General features: G+C 47.3%; 2 protein-coding genes across 3 annotated transcripts in view; one reads left to right on the top strand and one right to left on the bottom strand.

Annotated features, from left to right (window-relative positions):
• Positions 1 to 25,064, bottom strand: part of BORCS5 (BLOC-1 related complex subunit 5) — a 343,941-nt gene that overhangs the window by 211,004 nt on the left and 107,873 nt on the right. The gene's annotated exons all lie outside the window — the stretch shown is intronic.
• Positions 24,499 to 25,064, top strand: part of LOC139050482 (spondin-1-like) — a 231,909-nt gene continuing 231,343 nt past the window's right edge. For both annotated transcript variants that reach the window (XM_070526918.1, XM_070526916.1), the window contains exon 1: positions 24,499 to 24,646. The gene's annotated coding sequence lies outside the window, so the exon portion shown is untranslated. The remainder of the gene's footprint in view (positions 24,647 to 25,064) is intronic.

Genomic DNA, 25,064 nt, shown 5'->3' with positions numbered 1-25,064 from the left:
ATAAGGCGGCCTGCCTCTCGAGAGCGCAGCCAGTTCGATATAATCAATCGCAACAACCTGCGGTGTGACTACGCCCAGCGCCACTCTGCGTTTCTCCCTTCGTCTACTTTTCTTTTGAGTGACGTCTCAATCTTGAACCAGGGGGCGCGGCGACCTCACGCAGAGCGCCATCTGGATGGGGAATTACCGCCGGAACGATGCCCCTGCTGGCCTGGTGGCAGCCGAATCAAGTCGGCGTGGCAGCAGCGTTTGCTGGCATCCTGCGAATGAGACGGAGAAGAAAAGTGATCCGCGTATAATGAAAACTCTTCCCGTCAGCATGTGATAGTGAACGGAGAAGCGGCGTTAGGTCAGGGACAACTACAGTGCTCCGGGAAGTTTTTTTTTCTTTTACTTCTTTATTACCTGTCAGAGACGCCCCTTGTTCGGTCAGCGTTTCCGCCTTGTTTTGGGGAACCATTTGGTAGTGGTAGTAATGTACTTGTAGCGTGCTGTCATTACTAAAGTTGGAACTTATTGTCACGGTAACGGAATTCGTTGTAGGTGTTTCGATTGCATTTCGTAGTTATAGGATTCGGATTAGGCTTCCGATGTCCGTAATCACACGTCCTATTTCTGGCCAGCGACAAGCAGAGTGGCTCCGCGACAGTGCTAGTAAATTGAAGACATACTGCATGGCTTATATTGTTGAGGGCGCCCGCCCGCACACCACAAACACACACACACACACACACAAACACGCGCGCGCGCACACACACACACACATACGCACACATCATGCCATTGATTTGCTGCGATAACATTCAGAAGGCTGGATCTCACTATTTATATTTGGGCCGAATGTCAGCTTTCATGGGCCGTCATAGGACTCGACCTTCGCGATGACAACTCTGTAGGTGTCACGACACTGCCCTGTGGACTGTTCTGAGCACATCTATAGGTGTGGGTTCCTGGCTGTTCGTGACCTTTGGAAGCGGTGCGGAGCGTGTTCTTCTGCTCACCTTCTAGTATTGCTAGAAGTGCAGAAAATGTCCGTCTGCTTTAACATGCTTCCATACGATGGACAGTAGGATGGATGGCTGGGCTAGTTGTTATTTCATTGTCGGGAAACTTAGAGCACTGGAACGACGAAACGCGAAGGTACTTGTGAATGAGCTCTTGCATTACATGTCCCGGAATTTCGAAAATTACCCCTTCGACTGTCTGTACAATTTTACCGCAGTGTACGTGTACCAGCGTAACTCACTAGGCACCACTTTAGAATATGTGTATCGGAAGGCCGCTACAATTTCAGCAACATTCAGTGTGCAACATTCGAATTAATCGTAATGTCTTTACTGCGTTATAGCAGTGTTTTGGTCAGGATTAAAGCAGGGCTATATATAACGCTGCAGGAATGTTACAAATAAGTTTCCTTAGTATGCGTGCGATTAGAAGGGTGTAACCTCGCGACTTTGCTAACTGCAGCTGCTGAAATTCGGGTGACCTTATGAAATACTGTATTTTTTAATGCTGCTCAATAATTTACGCTGGTGCATCGTGGTGAATTGTTACGGGTCACCGAAATGGAAGTGTCCAAAATTCACTGGCATGAGCAAAAGGACGCGTAGAGGGATACTTGCAAGACTCTGTCTGTACGAAAGCTTAAAGTACAAGAAGGCTGCGTGTGGTATACCTCTAAGTTAAAGAAGGGTACGCGTTACCCGTACAAAATGTTACTTATAAAAGTTACTGTATACCTAATTTATAGGTGGACAAAATCGCAAGAATATATATCCGTTTATTGACGAAATGGTAGCCGAAATGTAGCAATGGAAATTATTGACGAAATGTAGCAATTGCTACGAACGGGTGGATGTCTCCTTTTCCCTTTATTAATATCCATTTATTGCACGTCATCGGGCTAAGGAGTATGGGCGTTGGCGATGTCGATAGCGGCTATAGAGTTTACCTCCAAAATGCACGAAGAGCCTGAGGAAGCTGCGCTTTAAGGAAATTCCATTCAAGTACGGTATTGCAATGTGTGAGAGATGGATTAGCGCTACTTGGAAAAAACAGAGACAGTGTATAAATGCCTGCGCTGTTATGTACTAAACTGAAAAGCTTCCGCGCTTGTTCTGGTTTTTTTGCAAGTGTTTTCCGCATGTCAAATTAGCAATATGGCAATCTCTAACTTAATGATGCAGGGATGCAACGCTTTGGGATTACTCGAAGTCCTTTACGCCAACACATCTAACTGCCAGGAAAATATACCTGAAACTATACTGCCAAATCTTTGCTGCTAATGGCATCTTGAGAGAAGGTGCTCCAGTGTCGAGGTTAGCATTCATTTTTTTTTAGAAAGATGTGGCAGTTTCGCCCGAAAGGCGAAGAATATATTGCCATAGAAATTTAGTAAACAACTATACGAAGGAAGGATAGTAGTTTTATCTGCCGTATAAACTTGCAAACATTCGCTTACTAAGTAAATTAACCAGCATGGCGTCACGCGCGCACAAACAGACATGGACACATCTCATTTGATCATCGCGGAAACTCGGTGTCAAAACGTTGGAGCGAGGAAACGCGGCAGCGGCAGCGAGCGAATTGACCTTCGTGCTGCCTCTCGCATCAACGCAAACTAAGCAGCGAAAACAACGCGCACGGCGGACGCTGTCCCCGTCGCAGATGGCCTTCAAGATACAGTGTCTCGGGCGGGCGGGCGGGCGCGGCAGCCTGGGCCGCCCGGAGTAGAACGCCTCCCTCCCCCCCTCCCCACTCCCTACCTTCACGGGATGACAAAGCTGGAAGGATCATCACGACATAGCCGTTATGGGTTGAAGACACTCCTACGACAACGGGTGCATGAGAGATACTGTTCGACGAGGATGCAATGATGGCGATGGCATGGAAACGACAGAATTGCGAATAAGTAACGACATAATGATTACAATAGAATGAAGACGGAATGACGTCAGTTGAACAATGTAGGCAGTATAATGACGACGGAACCGCAGCAATGGGTTGACGTTTTTTGATTGATGAGGATGATCAAACGACAGCGTGATGACGATGGTATGACGACAATGGTATGAGGAAGATTGTGTAAGGACGACGAAATGACAATGATGGCATGACGAGAACGAGAAGTTAGAACGAGTACGATGTAACGACAGAGATGGCGTCACGACAACGGTGTGGCAACGAATGCATGACAACGTCTGTATGGTGACGACGCGTTGACAACGATGCCTTCAGGACGATTGCTCTTTGCTTGCTAACAAGCAAATAGCAAAGTGATATGCAACGTCTGGCTAATATTTGTGGACAGGAAGGTGATAATTTACGATTAAAATATGCCGTTAAACGAACAGATTTTGTGGTATTCAGTGAAAACAGTAAACATACAGTGTCATTACAGGGCCAGGAAATACCTCGGGTAAAAGAATACGAATACCTTGGTATATGGATAAACGAAGGCAATAGATATACGGAAACACTGGAAAAAACACTAACATAAAAGGGGAAGAGAAATGCGACCACAATGAAACACAGAGTGTTATGGGGATACAACAAGTACGAGGTGCTCCGGGGTATGTGGAAAGGGGCAATGGTTCCTTGTACTTACATTGGAAAATGAGGTTGTTGGCTTGAAGTCAGGGGTACAATCAAGACTAGACAACCAAAGGTCAGTGGCACGACTCGCATTGGGCGCTCACGGGAAGACTACAAGTGAAGCTGAGCGGTTGATATGGAATGGACAAGTTTCGAAGCGAGAGAAACTCAGAGTAAAACTGATGTTGAAGATGGACTGTGGAATATGGAAGAAAGTAAATGGGTTGCGAGAGTGTTCAGATATTTGTAAAGGAAAAACATGCGACCTGCTAGTATGGGACCTGTATGGCAAGTAACATGGTAACGAAGAACGTCAAACGCAGAGTTAGAGAGGCTGGGACAATCTCAAGGGTAGTGGCAATGGAAATAAACCTGCTATGAGTAACTACCTGAGAGGAAAAAAACGAAATCAGGAAAGAAACTATTTATGGTAACTCAGAGGGAAGCTCGATCCTTACTTTTCGAAGCGAGATCAGGATGCCTTAGAACGCGCAGTTATAAATTACAAGGAAGAAGAAGCGTGTGCTTGCTACGGTAAAGTATAGGCAAATGATGGAACATATTTTATTCAGATGTGAAGATACCTGCCCAGCTGTCAGTTCAGGGTCCTCTGGTACGTCTCTTTGAAGCTCTTCTGCTAAGCGATAGCCGACTGAAACTAAACATGTCCGCAATAGAGATTAGTAAGAGGCGATGGGAAGTTTTGTGACCGAAAAGTTGGGGACACCCAAACAATGGAGGCATACGGAAACAAAGTTCCCCAATAGTGGTTCAGAAAGCTTGATGCCGGCAAGTCTTTGTACGCTTACATCCTAAAAATAGGTACGACACCAGGTAAAATAATAAGAGTTTCGCGGTACAATTCACCGCCCCGTTTAAAAGGTGACGCTCATAGTATCCATCCATCCACCCATCTTATGGCGGCGCCCATGAAACACAATTTGGAGGATGGTTAAGCTTCGCCTTTAAGAGTGGAACGCGATAGCATTCAAAGATCCCTGACTGCTTCTCAGGTTTCCCGGCAACTGGAGCGTGTGTAATCTTTATGTTTACTGGTAAACGCTGGGCCCGAATAAGCACGAACGCAGGCTTTGTGGTAGAATTAAATGCGGCCTCTTGCGTGGGCCACGATGCGGCGATGGCGAGCGCCAGCTGGAGGTATTGCAAGGAACCGGGCGTGCAGCTCCGTGGCCCCCGAGACACCCACGCACCGGCGTGCTCAAATGGCGGATGCCGTGGACGGTCTGTGAATTGTAGAAACGCTGGAAAAGGGGTTTCTTTGAGTTTTCGCGGAACAGAATTATGTTTTTTCCTGTAGTGAAATTACAGGCCGAGAGCTATCATGTCTGTAGGTTGTGTGTATGTCGTAGTTTACCATTTTTCCACGGATTTTAGCTTGAGACATTTAATTAGTTCAGTGAATTCCTCGCATCACATATGAATGGCCGGGGAATGGGTGGTTCGAAAATATTTTTGCGGAAACGTCGCCGCACGCCCGATATTGTGAGACACGGGCTCCTGTCTATAGGTTAAGGGTGTCCTGTCTGTAAATAAACATGTCGTTTCTAATACGCATTCTGCTGCATTGAAAACAACTGTTTTTGAAAGCAAACCGTACAGAACGTGTAGTTAAACAACGGCGAAATGACGTCTGCGTGCAGGAAAAAATTTTATTTTTTGGTTAAAATATTATTGATCACAGATGAATCTTTAAGGAAACCCGGCCGATTGTTATATATCCGTAGTTGATGAAAACTTGCGCCAATAACAGCGTGCTTGAGTGTATTCGCGTCGCTCCTCCGCCCCCCTCCTCTATCTTTCCTTTTTCTTGTTTGTTTCACGTTGGCACACCACACGGGCGCTTCTCCTGTGACTAGTTTTCCACAAGACGACGTCGCGGCTTAGCGTTATTTATTTACTTTACTACCACACTGCGAAGCTTTCTTGAGCTCTATTGTGCCCTCAGTTACTGAGGCTTTGAACAGGTTCTTTTACTACTGCCTCGACACTGCTCCTAGCTATATTGCACCTCAAAGGTTTACAGTAACACGTCAAACTGTTAAAAATCTTTCTTTATAGTGACCATACCGCTTAATGCGCCCTCTGATGGGTTCGTTTACCGTACATCGACCACTGTGGGAACAGAGCAGCTCACTAAGGCGGCGGAAGCCAATGATCTCGCGTTTCCTTTTCGGGGCACGTTGAGAGCCAGATCATTTGCCGGGGCTGAAAAGCCTTGCCTTGGCGGCCAAGTGGCACTGCAAGAGGCGCCGGACAGGAGCGCCGTTAACTGTTATGTTCCCGCGCATTCTCCTCTTGTCCCACCGTGGCGCAATCACGGCTGCATCTGCTGCTCTCTCCGCAGCGCCCTCTACCACCGGGTGGCATGATTGGATGGCGTTCGGTTTCGACGGCGGGCAGAAAGCTGTAACGTTTTTGTTGTTGTTGTTGTTGTTTGATGCAGGCGCACTTGGGCAGGTACGCACGCAGAAACACACGGACATAAATATACACATAAACACGCCGTGCGAACACACGCGCGCACACACACACACACGCACACGCACACACACACGTGTGCTACACTCACGCATGTACACAATGTACACATGACACGCATGCAAATACACATTCATACACACACTTATATACAGTGAAAGCTCGTTAATTCGAACTTCAATAATTCGAATTTATGTATAATTCGAACTGTACGATTTGGTCCGGCCAAGCTCCACAGAAGTCTATGTATAAAAACGTCCGTTAATTCGAATGCGCGAAGGTTCCCTCATGGATAATTCGAACTACGCTCGCCTGGCACGCGCCTACTGCCTACACACAAGGCTGTATTGTTTCCGAAACGCAGAGAACGGCGAGAGAAGGCAAAATCGGAAAAAATCTAACCGACGCGGGGTCACCCAGAAGGCAGCGGCGGCTGCCGCCTCTCCGTTCTACGTAACCTCCAAGACTTCTTGCCCGTTGCGAATCTCGGAGGCTTTCCAAATCTTGTACAGCTGCTAATGTTGTGCGGAGATGGCACGACAAGCTCCAAAACACAGCGAATCAAGTGCGTCGCAGTTGCGCTTGCAATCAAGAACCAACGAATCAGGGCCTTCGCCACCTTCAAATGTTCGGCGTCTTTGTCTCAGCAGTCTTCATCGGTTGTGCACCTCTGTTTTCAGCTTAGGAGGTATCAGCCGTCGCCATTCATTGTGATGGTGTTAAGCCTCGGCTAACGTTCGTTTCGGTGGACATCGGTGGTGTGGCACAGTCGGACCCAGAGCTTCGACTTGAAGATGGCGTGTGCCCGCGGCACAAGCCATCACTTTCTGACACGCCAAATTTCTGACATGCCCTACTGCTTCCAAATCGCAGTGTACTGTTGCCCTCCTTCACTTTCGTTAATTCGAACTGAAGCGGCTTCCCCTTGCGGTTCGAATTAACGAGCTTTTACTGTACATATATATATATATATATTAAATATATATATATATATATATATATATATATATATATATATATATATATATATATATATATATATATATATATATATATATATATATATATATATATATATATATATATATATATATATAGGTAAGGTTCTTTTCCTGTGCCGATGTTTTCGATGATGTAACAAAAAAAAATTGTTAGAAAAACGTATCTCATTTGTGAAATGTACCCTACTGCTGTATTTTCTTGTTTTACGTATTCAGCTATTTAGATTTTATGTGATTTTGCAGTATAAAAAAACAGCTGCTATAGAAGTGTTTTTTTTTTCCTAATAACAATCGGTAGGGACCCTTTAACAAATTTGTTGGGTCCCAAAAGTGTGTACTTTGCAATTGTATACGTTCATTATGCTAAATAAACTTTCAAACTTTCAAACAAACATCACTACATGCTATCACATATGCAGTGCCGCTGAACCGGACCCCTAACGTGTTCCGAGACCGCAGCGTCACATGCGTATTCGAAAATTTTATGTAATTCATGACGCTGACGTAATTTGCTGTTTGGTTTATTTGGAGTCGTTGATACAAGGGTATGCGTACCATGGGAGGCATGCACGCATCAGAAGATCGCCGATGTACCATTTTTCTTTAGTGCACATTACGTGGCTGCCTCTGTGATATGCGAGGGGACGACTTCTCGATATCCGAAAAAAAAAATGCCGTCAAATCGCCGCGGTGACTCCGTGGTAATGACGTTCTGCTGTTGAGCGCGACGGTGCGGGCTCGAATCCCGGCAACGGCGACCGCGTTTCTATTTTTTTTTTTCCGCGACGCTCTAGCTTTATGTTAGTAGTTTCTTTCGTCCTCCGCTATCCTCTCTCCCTATTTTGTTGCGCAGAGAGAGTGGTGTTGAACTCCTTAGAACAAAAGCGAGGACATTTCACTAAACATAAACACTTCGCTTATAACCGATTCCCATATTTACGTGAGATCGACAGCAAATTTTCTTGCATTTTCTTGTTATTTGCCGTTTTTTGTCTGAACCTGCTTGTTGAGGCGTTTTTGACGTTTAATGATAACCGGTGCTTTTTAGCTTTCTTTTATTTATAAGATCGACATAATTTGCTTGTTGGTTTATTTCGAATCCTTGTTACTATCCTCGACGGTATTTTTCATAAACAGATCGTGGTTTTGCGCGTAAAACCGCAGAATTTTTTTTCTTACCATCCAAACAATTGCGTTCCTTGTGATAGTTCGCGATACTAACATCAGTAATTGCGTTTAGACTTAAGAAAGCACGCGTTAAGCCTAGCACTTCAGTCGCAAGAGCCAGGCGAGAAGAAAAGCTCGAGAACAGTATGTTATCACGTGTCGGTACCTCTGAATTCTTTTTTCCTGAACATAACGCACACTCCAAGTGAGAGACCTTGGCTGTCTTTCAGGCCTAGAACCCAAATAGTTCTGACGTAAATAAACTACAACTGACGACTTAGATGTATGCGTCACCAAAAGCGTGCTGTATTTGCTGACTTTGAAACGACGCAAACGGCGAGTCTGCGCTACGTTTCGCACGTCTCAAATAAAATGAAAAAAAAGGAAGACAGAATTCGCTCTTGGGTTTTGCCTGGCCCAACCGCGATTTTATTGTGATGTACGCCACATTGGGGGGGGGGGGGAACGCCGGAGGAATTTTGACCGCCCGTAGTTCTTTAACGTAGCTAACTCTAAGTTCACGAGCGTTCTTTTTTTCTTGCATTTAACACCCATAAAAGCGCTGCTCCTGCGTCTGCGATCGAAGCCAGACATCGATTTCAGGAGCGGAGCGCTATAGCCAATGGGCTTACAGCGTGGCGGGTCTTTCCAATTAGCGAACACTACTGACAGTCGTGCACTGTTTTGCGCTTTGCTTTTGCACTGAGCTAATTTAAGGTGAGCAGAGACTACTTAGGCTTTTTCACAGGTCACGCGCCGACTATGTATTAGGCATTGTTCGTACAACCTTGCAACTTTATGTCAAGTTCATTCTTAAACAAGTTCGCACGTTTTGGGGCTTGTCGCGCACCAGTAATCGTCATATGCCTTGCTTGCGTTTCCTGCTCTGTGCGCTCGATAGTTTCCCATCGAGAATGCTACGTCACGCTGGTGCCGTTCGTGGCCTGGCAGTATCGGGAGTGCAAAAAAAAAATTATGGGGTTTTACGTGACAAAACCACTTTCTGATTGTGAGGCACGCCGTAGTGGAAGGCTCCGGAATATTTGACCGCCTGGGGATCTTTAACGTGCACCTAAATCTAAGCACACGGGTGTTTTCGCATTTCGCCCCCATCGAAATGCGGCCGCCGTGGCCGGGATTCGATCCCGGCCGCGACCTCGTGCTCAGCAGCCCAACACCACAGCCGTTGAGCAACCACGGCGGGTGTGGATCGGGAGTGCAAAGACGAGCGAGGCTGGATGCCGATTATCGTTGTGGATCAAGATAAGCCCCAAAGGGTGAACATTTTTTGAGGAGTGTTCTGCGTAAGTTTTTTTCATTTATTCATTTACCCTAAAGGCCCAGCTTGGGCGTTACATAGGGGGGGGGGGGAGAATGACAATCGATATACAAAGGTATAAGGCAACGTGCATGTAAGTCCAATATCCTTATGTGAAGTTGTACATGCTATGCAACCTTTACATCTCTTCTCATTCGACAGCATCATACGCCAAGAAATTCTTACATTATACAAACAATAATCTTACGTCCTCTGACATCTGAAGAAAGGTAACAAGAAATGTTAATTTGAATAATGGGAAAAGTCTGCAGAGTACGTAGTACGTTTGAGTCAAAACTGCCCACGACTCACGCAACTGCACAAACTTCGGCTTTCAGCGGGTCTGCACGAGCAGCTTAAACCGAGAATTTGTGCGACTGTGCACGGTACGTGTAGTTCTCCGCAAGTCCGTATATTTGCGGAAGGCGTGCGGAAGGCCGTGTGGACTGAGCGTATACGTGAGATTGTGAATTTTAATATATTTCTGTGTTTATTTTCTGTTCACATTGTTCTGTCGTCTTGCGTTTTTTTCTTTTCTCTTGTGCGTGTGTGTGCGTGCACGCTTGAGTGTATGCGTACGCACGTGTATGTGAATAGCGGGCTCTATAGCAAGCAAAATTCCCATATTGTCGCCAGTTAACAAACGACAACCAAATTTGCGCCAGTTTTGTTGTGCTAGGAAGTTCAGTGTCGAAATCGAGCCTATTATTCATCGCTGCTTGCAAACGGAATCAATTTCTTTTGGCCACTGTGACACTTGATTCCTGCATCACTCCTGCCTTAGAGGTGTGTGCTTTGGTAATATTACGGACTTCAGTGCGGATAGATAATAACACTTAAATAACTGCTGTTGCTGTTCAACTTTTTATACCTCGCTTATGTGATGTGGACCAACCAGTGATGTCTGCTAAATTCAAAACTCTTTTAATGTGAAGTTAAATAGGTGATACAGGCGTAGAAATACGTTACCTACCCGACAAAGTGGGCGAAACCGAGGTTTTCTTACACAGTCTTTGATTAACCTCCTCGCATGTGTTTAGCGCTCGGTCCTTGATCGTTTAGCGCTCGGTCCTTGATCGCAGCTATGGGGCTAGGTTAAATAAATGAAGAGGTCGGGACGCACAGCCGCCTTTGTGCATGCATCGCTTCCAAAGCTATACCCTCGGTGTGCCTCAAGACCTGCTGATAAAAAGATCGAACATGGGTTGCATAGCTGGCTTTCTTGTACAGCTCAATTGATTTGCGGTCGATCGTTGTGCGTTGCCCATGGAACAAAACCTTCTTGATTAAAAATTCGCATCCCCACTTGTAGCCCGTGAGCAGAAGTTTGCATGTGCAGCGATATACGAGAAGGTTAAAGCTGCGCGAAAAACGAGGACAGCGAAAGGAACACTCAACACACCACTGCGCTCGTGGTGTGTTGTCGACGCAGCTTCTTCACAAACGATTATTTCTTCGATGATCAAATTGCGATGACACCAGGTGATACGGAAACGTCCCAGCAATTTCCGTGATCACTTTCTCGCAAACGTGCCCATGAGCAGTAAACAGAGAGAAATAAAAATCGATGCGATCAGATTGCTATCTCATATTGTTTTAGGGCTTTTAGAAAGTGTACTCCAATTCAGCCAACCATCGAGGTACGTTTAGGGCCCTTTTTCACCCGTTTTAGGGTGTTAAATTACGACATAAATGACGGGCTCGTATTATACTCACGCAAAACGCGTCCTCTATAGGAGGTGTGAGTGGAGCGCCACCTGTATTAATTCTCGCGCGTCTTTGACGAGCGAAGCGGCAGGTATATAGGGGCGGCGGCAGGGGAAAGGGAGGCGGGGGGCGAGGGAAAACTGGTTAGGCTTAGTCGAACTCATAGACGTCAAGGGAAAGTGGAAATTTTTTTAATAAAGTCGCCCACACGCGCGCACAGACCCAGCCAGGCCGTGATGGCTTCAAGGGCTGCGCGCTCGCGCGCTGCTAGTCTGATGGAAGCGTCGCTGACACCTTGCAATATTGCGCGGGCGCCTGTTTCCCCGCTATCTCGCAGCGTCATCGCGTCTCGTACGTGGCTCGTGGGATCCGCGGCAGCTGCACGGTCGTCGGGCGCACTTTCGCTTCGCTATGCGTACGAGCTGAAAGGTAAACGCGTGCTTCCGACTCTATACGGTGCCGGTATACGTGTGTATGCCGGTATACCGGTATACCGGTATATCGTGACCAGAGGGTTACCACGGCAGCTGCACGGACGTCGGGGCGCACTTTCGCTTCGCTATGCACACGAGCTGAAAGGCAAACGCGTGCTTCCGACTCTATACGGTGCCGGTATGCGTGTGTATGCCGGTAAACCGGTGTATACCGGTATAGCGTGACCAGAGGGTTACCACGGCAGCTGCACGGACGTCGGGGCGCACTTTCGCTTCGCTATGCACACGAGCTGAAAGGTAAACGCGTGGCGCCCGAGTCTATACGGTGCCGGTATGCGTATGTATGCCGGTAAGCCGGTATACCGGTATATCGTGACCAGAGGGTTACCACGGCAGCTGCACGGACGTCGGGGCGCACTTTCGCTTCGCTATGCACACGAGCTGAAAGGCAAACGCGTGCTTCCGACTCTATACGGTGCCGGTATGTGTGTGTATGCCGGTAAACCGGTGTATACCGGTATAGCGTGACCAGAGGGTTACCACGGCAGCTGCACGGACGTCGGGGCGCACTTTCGCTTCGCTATGCACACGAGCTGAAAGGTAAACGCGTGGCGCCCGAGTCTATACGGTGCCGGTATGCGTATGTATGCCGGTAAGCCGGTATACCGGTATATCGTGACCAGAGGGTTACCACGGCAGCTGCACGGACGTCGGGGCGCACTTTCGCTTCGCTATGCACACGAGCTGAAAGGTAAACACGTGGCTTCCGAGTTGTTGAGTTGAGTTGAATTGAGTTGTTGTAGGCTACTGGTGGGATTAGCCTTGCAGTTGCTGCTGGCAACTGCTCCACCGTAGCGACACTTAAAATAATTAAATCACCTAATCCGACACAGACATCCCAATTACAAATGTTCACTCCTCAGCTCACCACGTGGAAGCCAAATCCGTGTCCTGTAGGTAATTTAACAGAAGGCGAGAGACCTCCTTCCTACACAACCGGTTCCCGCGCGGGAAAACTATGTCCTGAAGCGAACTGTGAGGAAGTCCTGTGTTCTTGAGGGACCCGAATAACACCCTCTTTTCCGCGTTATACACAGTACAGCACATTAGGTAATGTTCTATGTCACCGCACACACCACACGTTAAACATAATGGTGATAACGCCAGGCCAGTCTTAAACATCCACGCAGGGGTACGAGCAGAGCCCGTGCGAATGCGGAGCAGTAAGGTGGCTTGGTTTCTTTTGAGACCCTTGATCACACATGGCTTGTGAGGTGAGCTCCACAAAGAACTGAAGTGGCACGACACCGCTTCTCTGAAGAGTCTCCCGTCTTCTTGAGGCACTTTTCTCAAAGGATTCCCAGACAGCGCTCTATGGGCGAGGCTGTCCGCCATCTCGTTGCCTATGATACCAATGTGTGATGGCACCCATTGGAATCGTATGGAGAAGCCTTTGACACTGAGATTTTGCACCGAACGTAGGCAGCTTAGAGATAAGGCATCAGTAGGAAACCAGTGCTCTAACCTTTGAAGGGCGGATTTCGAATCTGTAAGAATGAGAACAGGTTGAGGCGTACAAAACCGTAGCTTTTTGAGAGCTGCCTCAATGGCAACGCTTTCGGCCGTTGTGGAGGACACGACTGCAGTGAAGCAAACGGACCAATCATAGTTCAAAGAGGGAATGTGAAAAGCAGCTGCACTAGATCCTCTGACCTTGTCTATACGGTGCTGGTATGCGTATGTGGGCCGGTAAACCGGTATACCGGTATATGGCGACCAGAGGGTTACCACGGCAGCTGCACGGACGTCGGGGCGCACTTTCGCTTCGCTATGCACCGAGCTGAAAGGTAAACGCGTGGCGCCCGAGTCTATACGGTGCCGGTATGCATATGTATGCCGGTATACCGGTATACCGGCATAGCGTGACCAGAGGGTTACCGCAAAAAACAACCAAATTTATTCGTCATTAACGTGCGTAAACTAAATATTGGCGAGCGTGCTGGAAATTCCGCGATGCCACGTTTGAGGTGGAGTCTTTAATTTCGAGTTGCATTCACGGGCATGAGCCGAAAATCAGATTTGTCGCGAAATCCCTACTCCGTATGCTATTGTTCACGAGTGTACACGTGCTTGTTAATGGGGCGTTTTTTTTTCTTGGCTTAAGAAAGGGTGCGTTGATTAATCCTCTCGCATCTCGACGTCTTCTCTACTATGCGGGTGCTCGACAGTTTCACTGAATCAAGAAATGGTCAGCCAGGCTTCAAATTTTAAAGCAATGAACGTTTATTCTTTTATTGAGATGATGGAAGAACCTGTCGCACACGAATATTATGCCGGCTATACCTTGTCCGTTAAACAGGAGGTACAATTACACGGATGATTTCTCTTTTGAATACCCATTCTAAGCGAATTATCTCTCACGTTAATGAAAAGAGGCGCTATAAACGCTGCTTCTAGGAACAGGAGAGTCAAATAAGCAAAGGCGGGAAGTCAACCAAATGCATGTCCCAATTGCTACCCTGTTCAGGGGGGCAGGTTAAAGGTGAAAAAAGAAATAAGGCAGACACTGTTCATCACGGGGGAGACGACGACGAAGTTCGAAGGCGGCTTGTGGGCTTTTATGAGTCCGTCTTTTTCGAAGCTTCCGAGCCTTTTTTGGTCACCTAGTGGTGTAAATTTGATATCATCGGATCCGCGAAGAAGAGAAGATTCAGCGGATACCTGATTTTGAGGTGGGCCACCCCTTTTTTGGACTTTATTGGAACTTTTGTGCTCATGCCACGCTGGCCGAGAGCTAGCGTCTGATAGACCTAGCGCGGCATGGCAGCAATGCACGTTGAAGGGGACATGCTCCCGGCGGAGGACTTTACTGAAGACCTGGGATGGCGGACAGTGTCCAACCGAAAATCTAGAACTACGTCGAGGCATGGATTGGGTGATGGCGGTTCGCCAAGTGAGATGCCTGAACGACGGGGCGCAGGTGAACGGCGCGGAGGCTCGGTAATCAAGAATCGCATTGTGAAGGCGTCGCGCATGCCACCGATGCCACAAGAACACATCAAAATAGTCATTCGCCCACGGGGTGGACTGAATTTGGAGAAAGTTAGCTCTACAGCGGTGGGCAAGGCAATCGTAGAGGCGGCAGGCCTCGGTATTGAACAGGTTCGGGAAGATGTTATTTGCCCGAACTTTATGCAAAATATCTTGGTGGCTAGTACGCCAGAAAGGAGCAATGCTGAACGATATGTGAGACTCAAGTCAATCAGAGTGGCTGACAAGGATTTTGAAGTCAGTGCGTACGAGACGGCCCCACACACTACGTGTAAGGGGGTCATTCGCAATGTAGACATTATGGATGGCCCCGCGACACTTGAGCGGAACATTGTTAACGATCGCAATCCGCTGGCTATGGCGGTCAAACGAATCAAAAACACAGGATCCGTCATCATTGTTTTCGACGGGTTAAAGGTGCCCAATTTCGTCAGATATGGGCCAACTCTGGTACGGTGCTTCCTGTATCGAAAGCAGTTGGATGTATGCTATGTGTGTGGCAAGCTTGGACATCGGGCGGATGTCTGCCCAGCGCCCGATTGTTTTGAATGCCGAGGATGCGGGGCTCGGAACCCTGAAGAGGATCACAACTGTGTGCCTTGTTGCAAGCTTTGTGGCGGACGACACCTGACCGCGGATAAACAATGTAGACAACGATACCAGCTTCCCTACGTCGTGCGTGTTCGACGACAGGAGAGAGCCAGGGCGGAGCTAACGGCGGAACAGGAGGCAGCCGAGATGGTGCAGCTGGTGAGCGCCCGCCAACGCTCTAAGGGACGCTCGCGCTCTAGGAGCCGCTCCAGGTCGAGGCAGCGGCCATCTTCTGGGACTCGTACGACCAGGAGCCGATCCGTTTCTATGGAGGCGCGGGTGCGCTTTCCTGCAGCTGGTGGCGGCGGCGGCGCAGCTGGGAGCCAGACTACCTGGGCTGACAAGGTCAAGGGTGGCATCAGCGCCGGCCGAGCGCGCGAGCAGCGCCAGGAGCATGTGGATGGTAATAAGGATAGGGATAGGATTGCGCAATTGGAGAGAGAGAATCGTAGTTTAAAAGCAGCCATTGACGGGCTTATCAAAGAGATAGCTGAACTTAGGAACGGCTTACCTTCCGGTAACAGCGATAGCTTAAGACAGACTAGGAAACATGATGACTCGGTTGAGGTACCCAGGTCTGTGGAGGTCGCGGAACAGAACATGGCGGACGAAGAGACGCCTGCTCCGAAAAAGAGGGCCTTATCCGCGACCGTGCGGATTCAGGGCAAAGTCGGTTCCGAGCTTAAAGCAATGATGGCGACATTGCAAGAAAGTGTAAATCAGATCATTAGTAGACTGGAGCGGATAGAAGAACAGGAAAGTATCACGGATCAGAGATTAGGCAAAATTGAAATATATCTAAACGAGACAGTGGTCCCTGTTATGGAGCGGGAGTGCACTCGGCCGCTAGCCCAGCAGGGTAAGTCGCCGAGTGGACTTGAGCTCAAAACTAGTTCACCAAATTTCCGTGGTCAAGATGGCTCTATGAAATAGTGCATTTAGTATTTGGCAGTGGAATTGTAGGGGGTTTAATCATAAGAAGGCGTCTCTGCAGCAGTTTGTTAGAACGCATGGTGTCAAGCCTCAAGTTATCATGTTACAGGAAACACTGACGTCTAACGTGACCTTAACGAATTTCAAAACGGAAGTTAAGGATAATGAACAGGGCAGAGGACTCGCTACTCTCATTAATAGGAGGTTGGCGTATATTAGACATGATCTTCACATGGCAGATTGCAAGATTGAATATATTATGGTGGAAGTAATCTTAGGTCGGCAAAGGTCATGTCAGAGGAGCGTTTACCTGCTAAACCTGTACAGTAGCCCCCGGGACACGAAGCAGAGTTTCAAATCTCTCTTGACCAAGGCAACCAATCTGGCTAAGGATGCACCGTTGCTTATTGGAGGGGACTTCAATGCACCATATCATGTGTGGAAGTATGCTTATAGCACTATTAAGGGGGGGAGACTATGGCAGCAGGCACTAGACTTGAATTTAACTCTGATTACAGACCCCTCGTATCCCACCAGATGTGGCACGTCGACATGTAGAGATTCGACACCTGATCTCACTTTTGTTCGGGGGGTGGTGAATTCGTCCTGGTCCAATTCTAATATAGATTTTGGTAGCGATCATTACATACTTATGATTACTTTGGTGGTGGCTAATAAAAAGGAGCGCACATTCAGGATGGTTGACTGGGATGCATTTAGGAAAAGAAGAGCGCAGAGAATCGATGATGAGGGAAATGAGTTGACCTTGGAACAGTGGACTAGTCAGCTTAAAAGTGACGTTGAGGCGTCCACTAAAGAGGTTAAGACCGATATTGACACAGAACACATGGATAGTCGCCTGGCACATTTGTTGGAAGCAAAGCAGTCGATGTTAGCGAGATGGAAGGGTCAGAGATTAAATAGAAGGCTTAGAAAGCGTATAGCAGTGGTTAATCAGGAAATTGAAGACCATTGTCGGGTACTGTGCAAGCAGCAATGGGATGAAGTGTGCAATTCTATTGATGGTCGCATTAAGAGGGGAGGCGCCTGGAGTTTGCTTAGACATTTACTAGATGAGACAAACACTAAGTCTAATCAGAGGACTGTGATAGGTAAGCTGGTCCATCAGGCGTGTCGGGACTCCACGGAGCAGGAGTTGCTAAAGGATTTGGCTCAGAGATACCTTCCGTTGGAGACCTGGCACGATACACCTGATGTGGTTTTGGAATATAGTGGAGACGAAAATGCAGCTATGGACGCGGAATTTACTGAAAGTGATATAAGGATGGCGCTGCAGAATCTTAATGGTCGATCGGCATCAGGGCCGGATGGCATTACGAATAAAATGCTGCGGAATTTAGACGATGGGTCAATTGAGTTCCTTACGCGGCAGATCAATTGCCTATGGAAGGAAGGCTCTTTCCCGGAAGAATGGAAACTGGCAACTACTGTTCTGATACCCAAACCGGGGAAGGCCATAGGGCTTGAAAATCTCAGACCCATTTCCCTGACGTCGTGTTTGGGAAAAGTCGCTGAGCATGCCATTTTAAATAGGCTAACGCGTTATGTTGAGGGCAATGGGGTCTTTCCGCACTCGATGATAGGATTTCGGCCCGGCCTCTCGACTCAGGATGCTATGATCAGGATTAAGCATCAGATCCTTGACCGGCGAACAAGGGATACTAAGGCACTAATTGGACTTGATGTGGAAAAAGCTTTCGATAAAATCCGACATTCTTTCATTATACAGGTGCTATCGGACTTGAATTTGGGGCAGCGGCTTTTCAATTTTGTCAAGGCTTTCCTTACGGATAGAAAGACATGTCTCAGGTTTGGGGAGATAAAATCGGAAGTCGTTAAATTGGGTTGCTGTGGTACTCCGCAGGGATCCGTACTCTCGCCTATGTTATTCAATCTGGCGATGTCGAAGTTGGCTAATAGACTGGACACTGTCCAGGATATTGGCTATTCTATCTACGCGGATGACATTACTATATGGAGTGTCGGTGGTAGTGATGGAGAGCTTGAGGCTAGGCTGCAGCAGGTGGTAACGCTTACGGAGGAGTATCTGGGTCTCATGGGGCTCAAGTGCTCCTCTAAAAAGTCGGAGTTGTTGATCTTCAAATCTAAGAAGCTAGGTCGTAGGCCGAGGGGTTGGGTACCGGACGTTGAGCCTTGCATTAGAATTCATACTAGGGAAGGGTCGGTGATACCCAAAGTTGAAGCAATCAGGGTCCTGGGTTTTGTACTTGAAGCGAACGGATCGAACATTAGAACCATTCAGCGTATTACCAAGAAAACGGAGGAGGCCATAAGACTTATAAGAAGGATCTCTAATAGGCATAGGGGTTTAGGAGAAGAAGGTGCAATGCGCTTAGTTCACGCATTTATTATGTGTCATTTCTCGTATGTGGCAGCTATGCTAAATTGGAATAGGGGGGAGAAAAATAAATTGGATGCATTAATCAGAAAAGCCATCAAGGCTGCGCTTGGTCTGCCTATGACTACGTCAAACGATATGTTGTTACGACTGGGTTTGCATAATACTTTAGATGAAATTGCTGAGGCTCAACGTTCCGCACAGAGGGAGCGGTTGCTAGGTACACCACCGGGTAGGTATATATTAGAGTCAATTGAAGAATCGGTGGCTGTGTCGCACGATAGGGCGCCCCTACACGAGTTGAACGTGAACCTTAGGGCAAATATCATGGTTCGTCCATTTCCGCGGAATGTGCACCCCGTGCACAATGTAGGGAGGCGGGTCGCGAGAGCTAGGGCTTTGTTACGAGAGGCAAAGGATCAGGAGGAGGAGTCTGCGTTTGTTGACGCCGCATGGATTAATGGTAAAAATGCTTATTCGGTGGTGGTAGTAGATGGCAAAGGGAGCGTTAGAAATGCTGCTTCCATTTATACCAAAGATCCGGGGGTTGCTGAACAGGTGGCTATTGCTCTAGCACTAATTGATTCTAGAAGAGTTTTGGTGTTTAGCGACTCGCGATCTGCGATTACAGCCTTCTCGAGAGGACTTGTTGCGGAACCGGCTAACAGACTGCTGCAGGGTAGGGATATCACTTCGCATACCGTTACTTGGTTCCCGGCGCACATGGGGACAGTGGAGGGAGCCCCGCGTAACCTCAACGAGGTGGCGCACAGGGAGGCACGAGGATTAGTGTGCCGTATACTCCCTGAAGGGGCTGGATCTCCCGCTCCTGAGTACAGGGACCAACTGTTAACCTACAACGAAATCACCAAGCACTATTACTTAGGGCGCAGGGCATTCCCGTTGCCACATCCTAAATTAAATAGGCCGCAGGCGGTTACATTAAGGCTTCTGCAGACACGGACGTACCCTAACCCTGTCATCATGAATAAAATTAATCCGGACTGCGGGGTTTCAGTCTATTGTAGTAAGTGTGGGGGTTTGCTCGATTTACAACACATGCTGTGGCGCTGCTTGGCGTTGGCCGGTGATGGTTCTCGAGGTGAACAGTGGTGGCAGCGAATGCTGCACAGTGAAGTGCTGGCGGACCAGCTCAGGGCTGTCCAGAGGGCCCGTGTGATAGCAGAGGGGCTCGGCCTCTCTGTACCGACGTGGGAGCGGCCCGCATCAGTCCCAGACTGATCCCTCAGGACCTCAATAAAGTTCTTCATACCATACCATACCCATTCTAAGCAGTTTTGTGGGAGAAAGAGCAGAAAGTTACGGAAAAGTTACCTTTTATCACGTCGAAACAAATGCGCCAACATTACAAGGAAATTCTCAAAGCAACGATACGAACGAGAATAGGCATCTCGTACACAGCGTCAGTATAAGAACAAAATTGTTGCGTTTAATTTGGGAACACTGAACAGTGGCTTGCAAGGAACGCCGCCTTGGAGAACTGCGAACTGAATTTTTTTTTTTTTTTGCAGCCCGCGGTTCCTCAACTAGTAACTAAATCTGAGTACATGACTGTTCTTGCACTTCGCCCACATCCGAACACGGCCACCGCGGCCCGGAGTCGTAGTCGCGAGTTCATGTTGCACAACGCAGCGCAATGGCCACTGGGCTATCGCGTTATTTCAGCAGGGCCTAAGAAAGGCGCGTTGATTGCTTTCTCGGCGCTTTCAGTACAATGTGTGCGAACGGTGGTTGACGAGCAGGAGAGATCAGAGCTTCTTGTAGGCGTAGATTTAAAAAAAGCGACATTTAGATGGTGCATACGACATCTGCAGACTTCCTTCTATGATGTCTGTACATCCGTAGGAATGGTGTAACGACGCGTCCTACCAGTATATATCTCTACAGTCATAGTCCGCCAGGAAATCACGTAGGGTCATACAAAGCCCAACTGGCAGTCTCTACGAAGTGAGACCCTGTGTACTTGACAGGGCCTTACAATTGACTCCGCTTTCATGCTTCATGTCAATAGACAAAGTCAAATGACTTAAAGACAGAAAATGAAAAAAAAAAAAACAATCGGTATGGTTGGACAATTTACAACTGACCAGCATCAACAATTGACAAAGATTTGAATATTGGTAAACAACTTGCCAATGGACAATCTACATACGTTCATGAACAATTGGCAAATACAACTGACAATGTAAGTGGATTCCCGTAGTTACTATCCAATCGCATGTGTCTATGCGAGGCGGCAAACCTTTCCAGTTTTTGTTAAAGAGCTCTCTCTCCCTCTCTCTCTTGCGATTTATGTTAATTAGCGTTACAATTGAGCTATCGGTCTACTAAGTGTTGGACTCTTTGTCTAAGCCTAGGCGAATCAGTTTATTTAGTGTTACATTTGGTCGTTCCTTGCGAATGATTAACGAGACCGTTCCAATGCTTAATCTTGAACCTGCATTAGTGACCGCATAGTCTTGTATGTGCCGCGTATGCAGCGTATGAAGCATCAGAGAGCTTTAGGCTATGGCAGAATGTTGCTTAAAGCCTTCTTTTGACATTTCGTTGGCGATAAACATTACTTATCACCACAAAAAAAAATCCAGATTTCTTTGTTCTAGCGTGGCGCTCGAACTGCGACGCCAGTGACGTCACTGTGACGTTACAAACTTGATGGTATTCTTGCATATTTCGGGCACTTATTCGGAAAAAAAAAACATCCCAAAAGCGGCTAGAGTGAATCTCTGCTCACTGTTGATACGCGATCATCTCAATTTATCACCGATTAAGCAGTCCAGAGTAGACGCTTTCAAAAATTTACGACGTCACGCGCTGCTGCAAGCGCACTAGTGCTATTTCTGCTTTGCCAAGCTTCACATCATGGTACGACGGGCCCCTATCTGCTTCTCCTATTTAACTCCACAATATAGCCCTCCTTTGTGCATTCACTTTCATGTACATGTACGTACGCTTAAGTGAAGCCCAGAAGCAGGAAGCAGGAATAGACGGAAATATAAGGAGGTTAGCCAGTTCTCAGACCGCCTAGCTACCCTGTCTTGGGAAAGGGTAATAAAAGGTAATAGAGAGTGAAGCCGGAATTAAATGAACAAAGAAACTGATAACCCATAAATCAGCACGCACAGTGTATGCACATAGGTGACACATACGTCTACGCGTCTGCGTCGACGAAAATTGCTCTCATGGACGTTCGGACCCGCCGTGGTAAGAGTGTGGCTGTGACGTTGCGCTATTGAGAACGGGGTCGCCAGTTCGTTTTCTGGCCGGAGCGCTTGTTCAGCTTGCATTTAGTGCACGTTAAAAAACGCCAGGCGGTCGAAATTTACCCGAAGCCCTGCGCCATACGGCGCCCTTCATAACCTTTAGTGTGCCCAGTTTCTGGACGTTAAACCCCGCTGTCTTTATTTAATGAGGATGCGATACTTCATCGGGGAAGCGTAATTGGCCCGCATTAGCCCACCAAGGCGGCGGGAAGAAATGCGCAAACATCAAAGTGCGAACAAAAGATAGGAAGCTTTCAGAAGATGTTCCCGACCACTTCACCATGTACCCGCCCGCATCTCTCTCGATTCTCGGCTAAATTAATATTCTGAAGAGCACACTGTGTGCCCATGTCTCGGCTCCTTGTGGGGAAAAAGCAAATGTGTACTTACTTATCAAATCCATCATTTTAATTTTTAGTAGAGCTCCTCGACTGAACGTGCGCCAGGCCTGGTTGCGCGGTTCAGCTTCTTACGCCGGGTTATGAAGTTTTAATTGCGCGCACTGGGACACAAGTGACTACGGAAAAGGAAAGACAACGCACTGGCACTTTAATACCCCCGATACATTCTTGCATTGAGATCAGCCTCTCCAGGTCCAGTGGTGGGTAATCTTGTTCTATATTTCGCGTGTAAAAGCGTGAAAAAGAAAAGTATTTTATCAAGGAAGTTCTGTTACTTTTAACCTATTGGCAAGTTCAAGCAAAAGACTAGAATTCATACAATAAAAAAAGAAAAGGAAAGTTTGCTTCTCTGCTCTATAAATCTCCAGAAAACGTGTATGTTTTGCGTCGGTTCACTGAGAAAAGTACATTTTTCTTGTCTTAGGCCACGGCACCACATGTTGCTTTTCCCCCACAATTTAAAAGGGTGGCTGACTTCCTGTGCCCGTCAAAAACACGCCGTTGTTGCATAAATTTCATTCATTCATTCATTCATTCATTCATTCATTCATTCATTCATTCATTCATTCATTCATTCATTCATTCATTCATTCATTCATTCATTCATCTATCTACGAGACCGAATGAGAAAGTCCCTGCCCCTACTTTTTATTAGCCACAATAAGGTACACACAAGTACAAATGCACGTACTATTCTACTTACCTCACACTATTTTTCCACATAGTCTCCAAACCGGTTCAGACAGTTTTCCCATCGCAGCACTAAGTTTGAGACGCCCCTGTGGTAGAAATTGTCCGGCTGACTGTGGAACCACTGCCGGACTGCTGTCTTGGATTCAAGGCCTTTTGCGAACTCACAACACCACCGACTCACACTTCTCAAAGCAAAACACCATTCCCAACACATGGGCTGCATTTCCCTTTGGATTTCAATGGGCGTTCGTCCCTTACTGCATAGAAAACGAATCACACTTCGTTGGTGGTACGCCGTGGAAATGTGAAACACAACCGCCATCAGCAACAGCTAGCAGTAGCGCCGAGCCGCAGAGCTACCAGCAGATAAGGCCGGGCTGGCCCAAGAAAAGTCTACTGCAGGGGAATGGATAGGTTGAGTTTGCATCTATCTATCTATCTATCTATCTATCTATCTATCTATCTATCTATCTATCTATCTATCTATCTATCTATCTATCTATCTATCTATCTATCTATCTATCTATCTATCTATCTATCTATCTATCTATCTATCTATCTATCTATCTATCTATCTATCTATCTATCTATCTATCTATCTATCTATCTATCTATCTATCTATCTATCTATCTATCTATCTATCTATCTATCTATCTATCTATCTATCTATCTATCTATCTATCTATCTATCTATCTATCTATCTATCTATCTATCTATCTATCTATCTATCTATCTATCTATCTATCTATCTATCTAAATGTTCGGTGCTTTCTTGTCAATGAGCTTTACTTCCTCCGTGCTTTGTTCGCCGAGTTGTGTTTGTTCGTCTGAGGTAGCGCCACAGGACAGCTTCACGCACCTGGTGACAGGGGACGCGAGTTCACGGGCTGGTAAACGAGGTAAACAACGAGCCCGGTCCCGAACGGTGGCGAGTGCAATCGGGGAAACGTCACCGTGACGTGCTCAAGCCACTCCCGCCAGAAGAAGCGACCGTCAGCGCGAAAATGCCGCACCAAACAAATGCTCGCGGAGCAGCAGCGTATTGCGTTGTTCTCGCGAATGAACGCACCGCCGTCGTGCAACATGTGGGCTTAAGCAGCGTAACAAAAGAAACAAAGAACGAAAGAAAGGAAGGAAGAAAGAAACAAGGAAAGAAAGAAAGAAAAAAGTGAATCGCAAGGCTTCGCTTTACATGTACTGTCATCGACAGTATGCTAGCGTCCCTCCTTTCCTTGCACGCCCCCTTGCGGCACACCCTGATTGTTCCTCCCGCTTTTCTTTTTTTTTTTGCTCATGTTGCGGCGGGGCTCGAGGCGTAATTAGCGCGTCAAAGTTTCGCATTTCCCTTTAATTCCTTTTTTTTTGTAACTTCTGAGCATGCGAAAACTGCGCAGCCTCGTGCTAGCGGCAAGGCACAGCGACGTATAGTTAGTGGCAGCGCACAGAATTAAGGCGCAGTAAGCTTTCGGACGGTGGTGGGCGGAAACGCTAAGCAAACGCTTCATTTCTGCCACGTTTGAGAGTTTTTTTGGCAGACCTCTGACGGGCGCCTACCGTTTCAGTCGTCTGCCAGCTTTCCTTGCAGCTACATGTGAGTACCTACAAGCCGCGCCAGACAATGCGCGTGGTTTGGCGCAGTGCTGGCACGTGTAATATGCTGGCAGTAAGCCGAAGTGGCAGCGGTGCAGTGGTTCGGCGGTATATTCTAGCACTCTGAAAATCTCTCACCGAGTCTATGCTGCAAGACATGTGTTGTGTTACTGGGACCTATGTTTTTGTGGCCGAAAACGAGGTCGGCAATTGACGGAACCGTCGCTGAGTGCGGCCAGATGCAAAGATTGTTTCCAATTAAGACCAAGTGATGCCGATCGCGAGCCAGATAATTTGGTGCTTGTATAGTGAGTAGTTTGCGTAGGTGCTCATTGCACGTGTTTTCCGTGACAGTGTTATGTTTCTTGTGTTATTTTACCCACCTTTGGCCTACCAATAAAACATTGTTATAACAATTT

This window comes from Dermacentor albipictus, chromosome 10 (genome assembly GCF_038994185.2).
Source record: "Dermacentor albipictus isolate Rhodes 1998 colony chromosome 10, USDA_Dalb.pri_finalv2, whole genome shotgun sequence".
NCBI lineage: Eukaryota > Metazoa > Arthropoda > Arachnida > Ixodida > Ixodidae > Dermacentor > Dermacentor albipictus.
Note: the sequence above shows the minus strand (reverse complement) of the source record. Positions and strands in the feature narration are given on the sequence as shown.